Below are 15,009 nucleotides of genomic sequence, written 5' to 3'. Positions count from 1 at the left end.
GCAGAGCACTCTTACCACCCTATTATAGATTGAATTGTGTCTCTCAAAAAGATATGTTGAAGTCCTAATCCTTGGTTCTTATGAATGTGATCTTATTTGGACAGATCACCATTGCAGATGTAACCAAGTCAGGGTGAGGTCACTAAGGTGGGCTCTAATCCAATATGACTGGTGTTCTTATTAAAAAAAGAAAAGAAAAGAAAAGAGACAGAAAGAGACACAGAGAGAATACCATGTGACAACAAAGGGGGAGAATGAAGTGATAGATGTATCTACAAACCAAGGAATGCCAAGGATTGCCAGCAAACACCAGAAGCTAGAGACGGTTAAAGAAGGATCCTCATAGACGCATCAGGGAGATCATGATCCAGCTAACACCTTCATTTCAAACTTCTAGTCTCTAGGACTATGAGACAAATATTTGTTCTTCTAAGTTACTCAATTTACCGTAGTATGTTACGGCAGCTCTAGGAAGCTAATACACACCCTTAGGCCTGAAGGAGCAAGGGAGGGAGACAAAAAGCTGTGTAGAGCTGTAAACCTAGGGTGACACCCACACAGAATGGACCCCAGAGATAAATACCCTCATCTCTGTTTCTTCTATCCCTTTATCCTGCTGGGGCTCCCTTTGACTAAACTCAACTGGAAGCCAGAGGGCAAAGGGAGCTAGTTTAGGTAGTCCATAAAAGTCAGCCTCCTGGGGTAGAGAACAGAGTGGGGAGTCTGGATAGGAAATATGAATAGCTGAAGAGAGATAGCCATTCCAGTAGGGCTTTGTACAACAGACAATGTAACTTTATATGTATGTTTTGGGTAGGTGGCGTGGGGTCATTGGAAAGATCACAGAGTTATAGCAGGTCTGTGGTTTTGTCCCAGCTCTGCTCTGACTGACTGTGACCTTGAATATTTCACTTAACTTTTCTGATTCTCTATTTTCTCATCTGTAGGCAGGGGTTAGACCTGATGACCTTTGTGGTCCCTTCTCGGCCTTGTGTTGGGTGTATGGGAATGAATGCTCTTATATCAGACAAAAAGAGGTCTAAAATAAATTTTTTGAGATTTAGAACTTGAGGCTTTTATGATTTTGAGCCAGGTTCAGTGATGAAAACTATCAGTGCTGCTGCTGCTAATTGTACCATTACTTGACTTGTTTATAAAATAAAGAAAATGTTTTCAGGGCTCCTGGCTTAGTTGGTTGGGCGTCCAACTCTTGATTTTGGCTCAGGTGCTGATCTCAGGGTCATGAGATCGAGCCCTGCATTGGACTGCATGCTTAGTGGGGAGCTTGCTTGAGACTTTCCCTCTGCCCCCCTGCACCCCACTCATGTGCATGCTCTTTCTCTCAAATAAATAAATAAAATCTTAAAAAAATGTTTTCATGTCTACATTCTCTTTTTAATGTAGCAAGAGATTCTGTGAAAATTTTGTTGCTTAGGGGTTAAAATTCTTTGTGTCTGTGTGTTTGCAGTGCAAGTAGTCTAAGAGAAAAGTTGCATTTCTTATCCATACCATTTGCTTTTGTCAGGAAACTCACCACTTTATCACTTAGTATTATTATTATTATTTACAGTCGTTTCAGTTATTTGTTCAGCAGAGAGAGAGAGAGAGCAAGAGCGCGCACACTTGACCTTCTCTATTCTCTCATCACTAAGGAGCCAAAGAGATGCTTATTGATTTTCTTTTGGCCTTCGAAGTCAAAGGTGAAATGTGCTTTACACTCTCTGTTCTTCCACATGGGTCACAGAATTCTTGGTATGGTGATGTCCCCAGGGATCCTGATATCATTGATCCAGATGCTAGACTTGGCTTTGAGCAAACACAAAGGCTAATGATTCAGTATTGTTACACATCATAGACAAACCAGATGGAATTAGTTTTCAGATTTCCCGGTGTCTGCAAGGTGAGATTTTTTTCCCCTTGTGTGAGGCCCAGCTTAATTCATAGCTCCTTAACAAAGCCTTCTTATCACACAAATCCACTGTTATCATTTTTCTTCCACTCTCAAAATAGTCTCAGTTAACAGTTCATCACAGAAGACCTTCTGATGTCAATTTATTTCTCAAGGAAAGAATCAGGAGAAATCCCAATATGCTGACATGGGGAAGATTACACTTGTTTAAGGACAAACAAAACAACTAAATTCATGACAGACACATACTGGCGAGAGTATATGACTATGTGCTTTGTTTTGCATAGGTATAACAGGACTGTAACACATGGATGTAAAGTGGGTGACTGAGGAGTCAGAAATAACTTTGTAGGAAGCAATAGGGCAGGTGATGTTGGCACAGGGCAGGGGAAAAGCGTGAGAGAAAGGACGGAAACAAAGAGAAGGAGGGAAGTTAGTATTGTTTTATGCAAGTTCACTCTTTTTAACTTAGCTTGCCTCTTGGGAACTTGGTGATGGCTCATCTGATATGGAGTAGTGAATTGTCAACTATGTGTATGTCAGTGGGAAGGAGGCACTGAGGCAGAGGGAAACACAAGATTCAGAGAAACCACCTCATGGCAGTAGAGAGAGCCTATCCATTGGGGACGGTTTTGTATTTGCCTCCACAAAGCGTATTTGGAATGTTAGGAGAAAGTCTATTGCCGTACCACCCCGAATGTGCCCCATCTCATCTGGAATATCAGGAGAAGGGAGGAAGTCCCAGGTAACCTGGGATCCATGCACCAAGGGTGTCTTTGCATAGAACTCTATTTTCATGTATTGGTTTCTTTTGTAATCCTATGTATTTTAAGAACACTATACCACCAAAGAAGTAGAAAGAAAGGTTAAGAATCCCTGAATCAGGAAAATAACTTAATAAAGAAGTACCTAGGTGACTGACGTCAGTGCATTTATTACATCCCACGTCAGCAGATGAACTGAGGCCAGAATCAGCAAGCTGCACATGATTCAAGGTCATCATGTAGGCAAAGTGAAGAGCTGGTAAAGGTTGAGTGGCCCAGGCACACACTCAATATGTGAGATATGCGCCATATATATTTTTTGTTACTTGAACTTGGTAAGGTTTCCTGGTAAGAGGAACTGTTCTATCTAGTAAAGCTTGATACCTACTTCCTTTCTCGCACCGAAATAAACTCAAGAAGGATCAAATGTTGAAATGTAAAAATATGGATAGACACAAACACTAGAATACAGCTTTTATGAATTTAAAAACGAGTGGCTATGGCTCTTCTAAACACGATATGAAACTTAGAAACACAAGGAAAAGAATAAGCAGATTACTTACGTAAATATAAAGAATTCTACTTGAAAAAAAAATACTGTAAAGAAAGGCAAAAGACAGCCTAGAAAAGAAATAACAGCAACACTTGTAACAATAGGACTCATTTCCCATAATACCCAAAGAGCTCCTAAAAACAGAAAAGACAACAAAAATTCAGAGAAAAATGGGCATCAGCCATAAAGAGAGAGATCACATTGGAAGGATGAAAAGAGACTCATGGTCACCGAAATGAACTACAAAATAAATGGACAGATGTTCATTTTACCTCCACTGGATTGGCAAAGATTAAAATGTTTGATACTCTCCTCAGCTGGCAAAGATCTACATGCAAACAGATATCCTTGTACACTGTTGTTTGTGGGAGAACAAATTGGTACAAGTGTTTGAAGATAAATTTGGCAATATCTATAAAAACCTAGAATGCTCACTTCCTTTGACTCACCATCTCTACTTTTATGAATTTATTTCACAGATAAACTCACAGAAATATGCAAAGTTATATGTACAGGATGTTCCTTGCTGCTTTCTAATAATAACAGCAACAAACACATAGACAATAAGAAATAGCCTAACGCCCATCAAAAGGTGGCAGTGTGCATTCATTATGGTACGTTAATACAATGGTTTGCAGCTATAAAATGAAGTAGAGATATATGTATTAATATGGAAATCTGTCCAACATATATGAAATAAAAAAACAAGTTGCAGAATAGTATGTATAGAATGATCCTATTTGTGTTAAAAAAAAAACATTCAGAATATTCCCGGCACATGAAGCTGTTGGCAGTGATTACTTTGGTGGTGTAGACTAGTGAGTTGAGATGCCGTGTGGGAGGAGGGTGGGGGAAGATTGGAGAATTGCAGAATCTCCCCACCCACTCCCACTTTATAGCTTTCTCTGCTGTTTGATTTTCAAAATTTAAATTTATAAAATATTTTGAAAAACATTCCTAAGTGTTTCATAAGAAGGGATCACTTACCAAGAGGACAACGAATGCCTCTCATAGAGTAGATATTCCCATTTGTGTGATGTTGAAAGGTTGGAGAGGGACCTATGAAGGGAAGGTTGGTGGCTTTGGGTAATGCCTTTAGATCCCCCTCGCCGCTTGCATTTTTGGAGAAGGATAGGCTGGTGTTTAAGAGGGCAGTCTCTTGACATCACTGAGGCTTTGATAGAATCTCAGCTCTGCTATTTATTCGCTTTTTCATCTGGTCAAGTTACTTCACCTTTCATGGAGGAAATAATAGAGCCTGCCTGAAGGATGCATGTAAAACAGATAGCAAAGTACGTTGCACTATTTGGGTTAATTCAGTGGAAAACTGTGAAGAATTTTGGCATGTTATAATTTTCAAGGTGTTTTTACTAGCATTATCATATTTGATTCCCAAAACAGTCCAGTAAAGTAGGTAAAGAAGGTATTCATCCTTCTTTTTTTCCAGGTAAAAAGAGAATATGGAAAGGGGACTTGTCTGAGTTATGGAGGTAATATCAGGAACATACCGCAGATTCCTGACTCCTATTTCAGACCCTTTCCTGTACGTCTCAAGGCCTAGAGACCATTATGGGGCAGCATGAAATAAAGAGAATGAGAAATTTCATGTGGCTAGAAGCCAGAACAGCCTTCATACGGTATGGGTGGGATGGTCTCCTATACAGGCCATTACCAGTTTCCCCTCAGCTTTGTGCACTGTGGGAAATCAGACAGATGAACACGTCGAATGGGAAACAGGTAGGCATCTTGCGTCTTGTTTCAGTGTGCCATTCTGTGACTTTCCCAGACACGGGTTGTTTCCTTCTGGTTTCAGGGGCATTTGATTTAACTGTATTTGTGTTGAGTGAAAATTGCCACGTCCCCAGCACCAACATCCACTCTGGACTCAGACATGTATTTCTTTGGCTTAGTGTTATCGACTAGTTCGGGAGTGGGCAGTGCTCTAGACTGCGTGTTTATGTCCCCTCCAAATTTCTGTGTTGAAGCCTAACCCCCAGTTTGGTGGGATTAGAAGGCAGGGCTCTTAGGAGGTGGTTTGGTCACAAGGATGGAGCCCTCATAAACAGGATTAATGCCCTTATAAAAAAGAACCCAGGGAGCTCCCCTGCCCTTCCACTGCGTGAGGTTGTAACGAGAAGTTGGCTCTCCATGAACCAGGAAGCACCCTCCCACCCGATGCCGAATCTGCTGGCAACTTGATCCTGGACTTCCCAACTGTCAGAACTGTGAGAAATACATTTGTTTTGTTTTGTAAGTCACTCATCCTATGGTATTTTTTGTTACAGCGTCCTGAACTCAGGCAGCATAAGAGAACTTTAGAATTGTTTTTTGGAGATAGGACTGTAGCCAAAGGAGTGTATACAGAATTGGGGAAAATGTCAGTGACTTTTAGGCAGTGGTAAAATTTGTTACCTAGGGAAAAAAAGAGTAAGAACTTGGGGATGTATCATGCTTTAATAAGAGTCTTTGAGACAGATCTACCTGACTCTTCCTGAGCAGAGGGGGGAAAAAGCCTCTATTTTCAGAGTGAAAGGAAAGGAGAAAAGGCTGAATTAGCTTCTCATTCCATCTAACCATCCTTTAAACAGCTTTGTCAAGCATCTGGAAGTTGACATAACGTTGATCCATTCAATCTGGTTCTAAATTGTTCTATTAAATGCCAGACAACTTTTGTCACAGAAGCTATCCCCCCTCCTTCAGAATGATTGTCTATAATTAAGGAGGAAACCAGAAAATAATGATAGGGTTCTCTTTTGCTTTTCTAATGGCTTTCTTATTAAGTATGTCTGAAAAAGCTACTGAGATGTTGATTTCCCACGTAACCAAAAGAAGTCAGCCATTATATAATTATTTCTTTTTAAAGACTACAAAGAGAAGTGTATGAGAAGTGCTTTCAATGGGCTAAAGACACCATGAAGCACAAAGGGGAAAAAAATCCTTTCCTAAAAAAAAAAAAGCAGTGAATAAATTAGTTATTAAAAAATGTCTTTGCTGACAACCTTGAGGTGCCGATGCCCATCACCCATGGTGTGGTTGTTGAAACTGTGCTTGTGGTGGGAAGGGGAGGTCAGGAAGGAGGCACACAGAAGAGGGCAGTGGGGCTGTGGGTAGGATAACAGTATTCATGCTTTTTAGTGAAGCCGTCACTTATAGAAAGAGTCCTCGCTTATATTTTCTCTACTGGAGGAGACCGAAGTGTTCACAGGCTGAGACTTGATTCAGATCCCTGGTGATGTCATTGCCGCTTGTCACATTTGTTGGGAAGGAGTAAATACCCACATTCTCATCTACCAACTTATTACTATACTGGGTGCTTGAGGGATTGGGATAAATGGGGGGCAGAGTGGGCTTCCTTCCCCGATCACTGCCACCTTCTTTTCCCCCACCCCTCCTCTCAAACAGAAGAAAGAGAGAGACTGTTAGTATGGCTACCCATTGAAATGGAAGGCGGCCGATAGTAGCAAGAACAAGGTTTGCTCGTCTTATAGATGTTTTCTTCTGGAAAATCTGAAGGGTAGAGATGCCTATCTAACCCACAGGTTCCTTTCGCCCAAGGCCATGTGTTATGAACGGCTGGGATTCATTCCCAGGTTCTGCCGTAAATTCCTCTCTGCTGTTGTGGGCTTCTCTTCTTTAGATCCCTTTCCCTTGGACCCCATTACGGGCCTTTCAGGTTGGTCATGATGCCGTGCCAAGAAAAGGAGAGTTGATCCAAGAGAGCTTTTGTGCTAAGTCCAGCATAAAATGGATCCTTTTCTACAGTAGGTCCAGTTTAATCTTGGGGTCCGTTTTGTCATTTACTCATATAGGAGTTGCTCCTGTTTGGGTTGATGAGTAGGATAGGGCAAGGGACTGGCTTCTAGAAGTGAATAGTGTGTGGCCTGTGATTATCTTGAAACATCTGCTTAGCATCTTGGATCATATTATAGTGGAAAGAGTCTGGACTGGAAGCCCTAGATTCCACTCCTAGTACTGTAACCATATTACCCCCTTAAATCTCAATTTCTTTGTTCACAAAATGGGGTGGGGGAAGGGTAAATTATTTAGTACTTAAGATTCCTTGCATTTAAAAGTAGTTCACATGAATCAGCTGTATGAATCACACAATAATGGGTTATTAGAATCAGGAGAATATTTAGAGATCATCGGAAATCCCATGATCCAACTTCCTGTGAAGAAAGTTCTCTTCTGTGTAATATCCCTGACAGGTGCTCATCCGGGTCAGTTTGAGTGTTCCTGGGACTAGGAGCACATTGCCTCACAAGCGAGGCATTTCAATGGTTTTTCTTTTTGTTGTTGTTGTTGTTTTGTTTTTGTTTTTGTTTTGAGGGAGAGAGAGAGAGAGAGACCACATGTATATGGGGAGGGGCAGAGGAAGAGGGAGAGAGAGAATCTTAAGCAGGCTCCATGCTGGGTGGATGTGGGGCCTGATCTCACGATCCTGAGATCATGACCTGAGCCAAAATCTAGAGTCAGATGCTTAACTGAGTGAGCCACCCAGGTGCTCCTCTATTTTTTTTTTTAAGATTTTATTTATTTATTTGTCAGAGAGAGAGAGAGAGAAAAGAGAGAGACAGAGAGCACAAGCAGGGGCAGCAGCAAGCAGAGGGAGATGCAGGTTCCCCACTGAGCAAGGAGCCGGATGCGGGGCTCCATCCCAGGATCCCAGGATCATGACCTGAGCGGAAGGCAGACACTTAACTGACTAAGCCACCCAGGCACGCCTCCTCAATTTTTTTTTTAATAGCTCTATCACATAGCAAAATGTGCAGTCCTGCTACAGTCACTTATTGGTCTAATTCTTGCTATTCCAAGAGTTCCATTTTGATAGTTGATTTTATGTGTCAGCTTGGCTAGGCCCAGATACCCAGATATTTGGTCCAATATCATCTAGATGTTGCTGTGAAGGAATTTTTTTTTTTTTTAGGTGAGATTAACATTTAGATGAGTAGACTATGAGTAAAGCAGATGACCCCCCTATAGTGTGGGTGGGCCTCTTCCAATCAGTTGAAGGCTAAAGAAAATATGGGTTGAGGTCACATCTGCCTGCAGACTGTCTTCAGACTCAAGCTACAACATCAAGTCTCTCTCAGGTCTGCAACTTGCTAGCCTACTCTGCAGTTTTTGGACTTGTCAGCCTCCACAATCATATAAACCTTAAGAAGGCACAGTATGTAGCCAATGGTTATCTTGAAACATCTCTCTCTATATATATGTGTCTCCATATATATACAGACCATATATATATATGTATACACACACACACACACACACACACACACACACACACACACATATCTCTCTCCATATATATATGTTCTGTTTCTCTGGAGAATCCTGTGTAGTACACCCAATATGTGAGACCTTCAAATATTTGAAGAGGGCCTTCATGTCATGCCATATTAAGTTGGGTCCTGAGAATGGGTAGGTAATTTGATGGACTTCTTTCTGGGCAAATAAGAGCATACTTACCTCTGGATTCAGGAGGGGTCGAGACAAAACGCCAAGAGATTAAAGAGAAAAGAAAGAACTGGAAGTACAGAAGGTGTTAGCACAGAGCTTTGCACCTATTCGATCCTCCTTTAAAATGAGAATTGTTTCAATTACTAAAGGAAGCAGCGGGCCGGGGAAGACAATCGTCCCCACCAGCGTCCTCTAACATTTGTAGAGCTTGTTGGGCTATCACAATATTTGCTTTCACGCTTGGGAGATAATTGGCACTTAGCTGTCACAGCAGCAGCAGCAGGGGGAAAAAAGCCACGAGGAAGAGGGTAGGTCTGGTTCTCATCTGCGAGATCCGGCGCATGCCTATGTGAGTGAAAAATGACAGCTCCGGGATGGCTCAGAGCCTGGACATGTGTTATCACCCTATTCCATGGCTGCGCTTTCTTCCTTAAGCATGAATGAGGTGACTGAGGGGGAACTGGAAAAGCTTTGCTGTGTGGGAGCCAAGGCCGTCTGATTCTTTGTATGCGAGCTTATGGTGGAGCGCGTGTACCCACAATGGGGATGGTGGCTATTTTTGCTGATGCTTCCACGGTGGGCTCCCCCTGCCCTGGTTGTGTCTCTGGTAGCAGCACGTGGAGAATATGACAGAAAAACATCAGATAACAATCTCACAAAGTCCACAGCCCAAGCACAACTGTTTGGAGTTTTTTTCCTTTTTATCCACCTGCAGATATACTTTAGTGTAATTACAATCAGTGGATGAATGGAATTTTGTATTGTATATTTTTTTCGCTTAGCATTCTATGATAAACATGTTCTTACATTGCTTCTCTTCATCAGTCCTATTTTATCGCTGTGGTATTATGGTGCCTCAGGGCCGATGTGCTATGGTGTCGCTAACCATTCCTCATTGTTAAACATGTCCAGTACTTGTTATAACAAAGCCCTACAATGGATATCTTTTTGTGTGTAGCTTTTTTCCTCTTTTGAAAAACTTCCTTCAGCAATTCCGGAGAATGAGTCAAGAGATGTGAATATTTTAATGTCTTGATACACAGTTGACCCTTACACAACACAGATTTGAACTGTGCAGGTCCGATTCCATGCACATGTCTTCCGAATATACAGGACAGTCCTGTAAATGTATTTTCCTTTCTTTATGATTTTCTTATTAGCATGTTCTTTGCTCTGACTTACTCTATTGTAAGAATACAGTAATATAATACATATAACATATAAAATACGTGTGAATCGGCTGTTTACGTTCTCAGTAAGGCTTCCGGTTAATAGTAGGCTGTTAGTAGTTAATTTTGGGGGGGGTCAGAAGTATGTGGATTTTCGACTTTCACACCCCTCATCCATATGCTGTTTAAGGCTCAAGTAAATATTGCTAATCGTCTCCTGAAAGGATTTGGATTGGTATAAATTACAAAAGCAATATGCAAATATATCATTTCTGCCAGAACATTGCCAGATTGAGTATTAATTATAATGAATATAGAGTAAAATTCTAGTATGGTTTTCTTTTTTTTTACTAACAACGGTAACCATTTTCCATATATTACTTATTGATTATATTTCTTCTTGTGTGTATTATCTGTGCCTGCTGGGGTTTTTTTGGGGTGTTGATTTTTACAGATTAATTTAAATGCCCTCTTTACATATCAGTCATAATTGGTAGAAATATTTCTCTAGTGCATTATTTTTAATTTTATCTTTATTCTTTCTTTCTGTGTTATAGAAGTTAAATTTTTTTCTTATTCTTAGTGAGCTTTCAAATTTTTTATTGTCTTATTAAGAAAAACCCTTTAATCAATCCTGTGTTGTCTCGAACTTGTTTTTTTGTTTGTTTGTTTTTATCTGTGACTTGAAGTTGGTGAAATGTTGCCTAACTTTTGAGAACATTTTGAAACTCAAGTTCAGTTCCGGTTCACAATGGTTCTGATGATCTCACACTCAACCAACCAACCAACAAAAAACTTCAAAAATAAACTTTGGCTCATTTTATTATTCAGTATACGCAATTAAAAGTTTAGTTTCTGAACGATTGAAGTGAGGTTCATTCCTATTTTTTTGTTACACAGAGTGCTTGAAGTCCTCGAATCGTTTTAGTATCTTTCATATGTGCTCTATATGTATCCTCCACGAGAGGAAACTATCCTTGAAGACAGAGTTTCTGTGCTCCATGTACTTGGTGGTGAGCCCCAGCTTAAGCAATTTCCAGCTGTATTGCCTGGGATGCCCTTCAACCTGGTTACTGTCTGGGTCAACACCTGTCCCTGGCCCTGAAGCAACCTTTGCATTAGGGCTTCCATTCTGGCCAGTTGGTTTGTGTCTTGCCTCCCTCCCACATGGCACCTGTAAGGTTGGACAGGTACTCTGTCCCAACTTGGTGGGCTCCTCTGCTCTTCTGGGCTAAGGCCAAGAGTTTGCTTTTCCCAAGAACGGCTATGGTTAATTTGCAAGTGGACTCCAGAATGGAAGGTTGGAAGACAGTGCCCTATGGTGTATTCTGCTCACAGTGTCTTGTTTGTAAGTGTGTCACTCATCTGTTGACAATCTGGAGATCCTTTCATGTCTTAGCCTGCAGACTTTCTCAGAACCCTATGGTAGCAGGACAGACATGTAGCCCAGACATGTAGCCCAGAGAGCAGGATCCCCAAAAGGCTCTGTAGTTCAAGTTAAAATGTTCAGAGACTATAGTAAGCAGGTCCCAGCCCAGGTTGGAGTTAGTACCTACCTTCTCGTGGATGAAGACAAAAATTCTGGATTCTCTGGGGTAAAATTACTCATCAATGGGCAGGTGCTGAGCCATGTATGTATCTTTTCTTTTTCTTTCTTTCTTTCTTTCTTTCTTTCTTTCTTTCTTTCTTTCTTTCTTTCTTTCTTTCTTTCTTTCTTTCTCTCCTTCCTTCCTTCCTTCCTTCCTTCCTTCCTTCCTTCGGTAAGCTCTACGTCCAATGTGGGGCTTGAACTCATGACTCTGAGATCAAGAGTTGCATGTTCTACTGACTGAGCCCGCCAGGCACCCCTGAGTCATGGTTCTTGATTGAGTGGGAAATGGGGAAGGGGAACATCTAGATGAAGCAAAATTCAAGGCCCTGGAGGGAGTAGGTTTCTACAATCAGGGGTGAGGCTGTAAATCGAAGCTCAGATACATGGTCTGGGTTTAGAAAGACTCCGACTTCCAGCAGGGAATTGGAAATCAGTAAGAACCCAAGATCTTGACAAAAGTAGAGTCAGTTAAGCGGGAAGCCCACTGGATAGGGTAGAAGGACAAATTGGTGCTCATAGAGGCTCACCCAAGAACTCTGGATAGCAGGGCTAAAACTGCCTGCTTGGGTTCTTGCCCTTTTTCTCTGCCCAGGCTGTCTCTCTTGCTGATCTGCCCCACTGGATTTTTTGGCGAGGACTCAGACTCAGACTCCTAGGCGAGCATTTTAGTTCTGGTCTTCTTAGAGGAGTTGTCAACTCCTGCCTTTCTTTCCAGACTGGATATGTGCCCTGTCTATGCACTCCTGCACTACTCTGTGCAGATTCCTAACATTGCTTTTACCACGTTTTTTATCATCATCACCATCATCATCATCATCACCATGTCTCAGTTTTCAAGATAATAATTAACTATGAAGTATTTGTTACAGAATAAAGCAGAAAAATAATATAGCATATATCCACGTACCTCTCATCCAGATTTAACAAATGTTAATATTCTTTTAAGTAGGTTTTATAAAGAAGCAAAACATTACAGATACAGCTAAAGTCTCACCTCTCCATCACATCCCTTCCCTCTCTTTCTGGACAGAGATCAGCACAAAATGATTCACCATTTTAGGATATGAGTCTCTGGAGTGCGTGTTCTTAGAGGAAGCACCATACCTTATTCATCTTGAATTCGTAGCTAATAGTAGCGCCTCATGTGAGCTAGAGATACATAAATATTCAAACAATGAAAGAATGAATGAATGGCAGAGAGTGTTTATTATTATTATTATTATAGTTACTATTTTTATTATTTTATCCTTCACTGTACCTAATAGGGGCTCTATAAATGTTCGATGAGTTGCAGAATAAAAAAAATCTTGGTCTCTTATTGAGGATAATTTTCCGTTCTTTCTCGTGTTCCTTTCTCCTTTGTGTTGACTAATAGCACGCATCTACCTCTCGCTCTTACAAAGAGATAATGTTTGAACTTTGTAGATATGTGACACAGAAACATGATCTACTCTGAGGAGCTTACAATGTACATAAAGACCAACTTGATTTCCTCAGAATTAATTTCAGGTGCAAAAGAGAAAGGAGAGAAAAGAAGAATATGCGTGAAGGCATGTGAGGTATCAAGGAAGAAATCAACTAAATTAAGAAATCAACTAAATCATTAGAAACTACCTGCATTTAAGCTGAGTGGAAAATACTCCAGCCTACCATTTCACATAATCTCTTACCAGAAAATGCCAGCCCCATTAACGTGACACACACAGATATGGAAGCATACACACACAAACACACACACTCTCTTCGATTTTGTCTCTCTTTTTTGTGTGGGGCTCCATGAAATCTCTGGGGAGACTTCTATGGACTGGGATGTATCATGTAGAAAAACCAGACTTTTAGCTCTTATTATAGGAAGCTTCTCATGATATGTTAACACAACCAATCATATGAGATGCACATTTTTCTACGGGATACTGGCAGTTTCTTCCATGCTTCCAATGTCTTCTTAACTACCTTTTTTTTTTTTTTTTGATTGAAGGATATTGATGTTTCCATACAGATTTGGAGCAAAGGCTTGGTTTTACTCATTTTCCCCTCTGAATGAGTGATGTTTTTCAAAATGAACAAACAGAACAGCAAATTATTATCCCATTAAGTGCTTAAAATTATAGACTGCTGAGCCAAACGTGCTATCCACTCCTTTCTCTGGATACAGTCTAACGAGCCAGCTACAAATTCCAGATGATCAATTTGCCTACCTGTAATGGTAATTTACAAAACCCAGGGTTTTGCTTCAAAGTCATTGAGAGGCAGTCTTGAATGATAAGCTATGCCTCAAGCACTCTTTGGCAAAAAGCCTTTTACTGGGGCTCTTGCATTTTTCATGATTTTGATGTTCAGCCCCAGCAGTTCTTGATATTAGAAAGGAGACTCCTCTATTGTTGGTTCCATCACCACATTGACCATTAGTACAGTGTCTCCCTATATGAAATGCAGTTGGTGTCTGGTACCTTTTTCACAATATGAGTGGCCATGAGGGATGCATGATCATATCCATTAACTCATTTATTAATTAATTCACTCAACATTTAGTGAGCATCCACTGTGTCCTAGGCACTGTGCCGAGTACTAAGGATTAGAAGTTGAATAAGAAGCAGTCACTGCCCTCACGGAGCTCACAGTCTAGCAGGAAAGAGAGACACATAAAAAGAGAAGGCAATGCAATGGCCTCTAATAGAAACAGGGACAAGGTGCTACTATTAGAACTATATTGATCGAGCAGCTTCTGAAGAACATAAGGAGCCCTTCTAACAACCATGTTTCCTCCATTCTTGCAGTCCACGGTGTTGCGAATTGTTGGCTTCAAAGGTAAGCGAACACCCATTCATGATGGACAGAGTCTTCAGGAATTCCAGTTCCCCAGTGTTCCCTCCATGCTCTTCCACATAGTATACTCCAAATGAATTGGATTTACTCATTGTCCCCAAATACACATTGTCCTGCCTTCTTTCTGCTTATGTTCTCTCCTCTCCTTCCTTGGGATGCATCCTCCCTCTTGCTTTATTTAGAAATCTGAGATACTTCAAGGCCAGGCCCACTTTGCTCTGAGCCCCTGAAGCACTTGGAACTATGAAGCATAGAGTATAAAGCCTAGGGCATGCAACTGTGCTCCACGGTTTAAGTCCATTGGAGTCTCCACAGTAGACCGTGAGCTCCCCAGGGGCCCTTAGTTCCAAGGATGGCATGAAGTGCGTGATGCAATTTACAGAAGAGGAACATTTTGATATCAAGGAGAGAAAATTCAATTCAGAGTTTCCTTCCTGAGCTGTTATCAGGAAGTCCCCTAGATTCACAGTTTGAATTTCATCACCCTTAAAGTGAGGAATATTTACAAGCCTAATTATAAAATCTCATTGTCTGGAGACATGACCTGAAGGGATATCAAAAAGCTTGCTTTCTGTGTTCTGATTTTTTAAGGACATAAATATTCCAATTAATTGTATGCCACGCCAGAAAAAATAAAAGCCTCGAGTTACATAAGGGAGAGTGCCTCCAAACAGGGGTTTTGACTCACAGATCTAAAGTTGCATGCATTGCCTTGGAAGTCACTTGTCACTAGC

The sequence above is a fragment of the Ursus arctos genome, unplaced genomic scaffold, assembly GCF_023065955.2.
Source record: "Ursus arctos isolate Adak ecotype North America unplaced genomic scaffold, UrsArc2.0 scaffold_27, whole genome shotgun sequence".
Taxonomy (NCBI): domain Eukaryota; kingdom Metazoa; phylum Chordata; class Mammalia; order Carnivora; family Ursidae; genus Ursus; species Ursus arctos.
Note: the sequence above shows the minus strand (reverse complement) of the source record.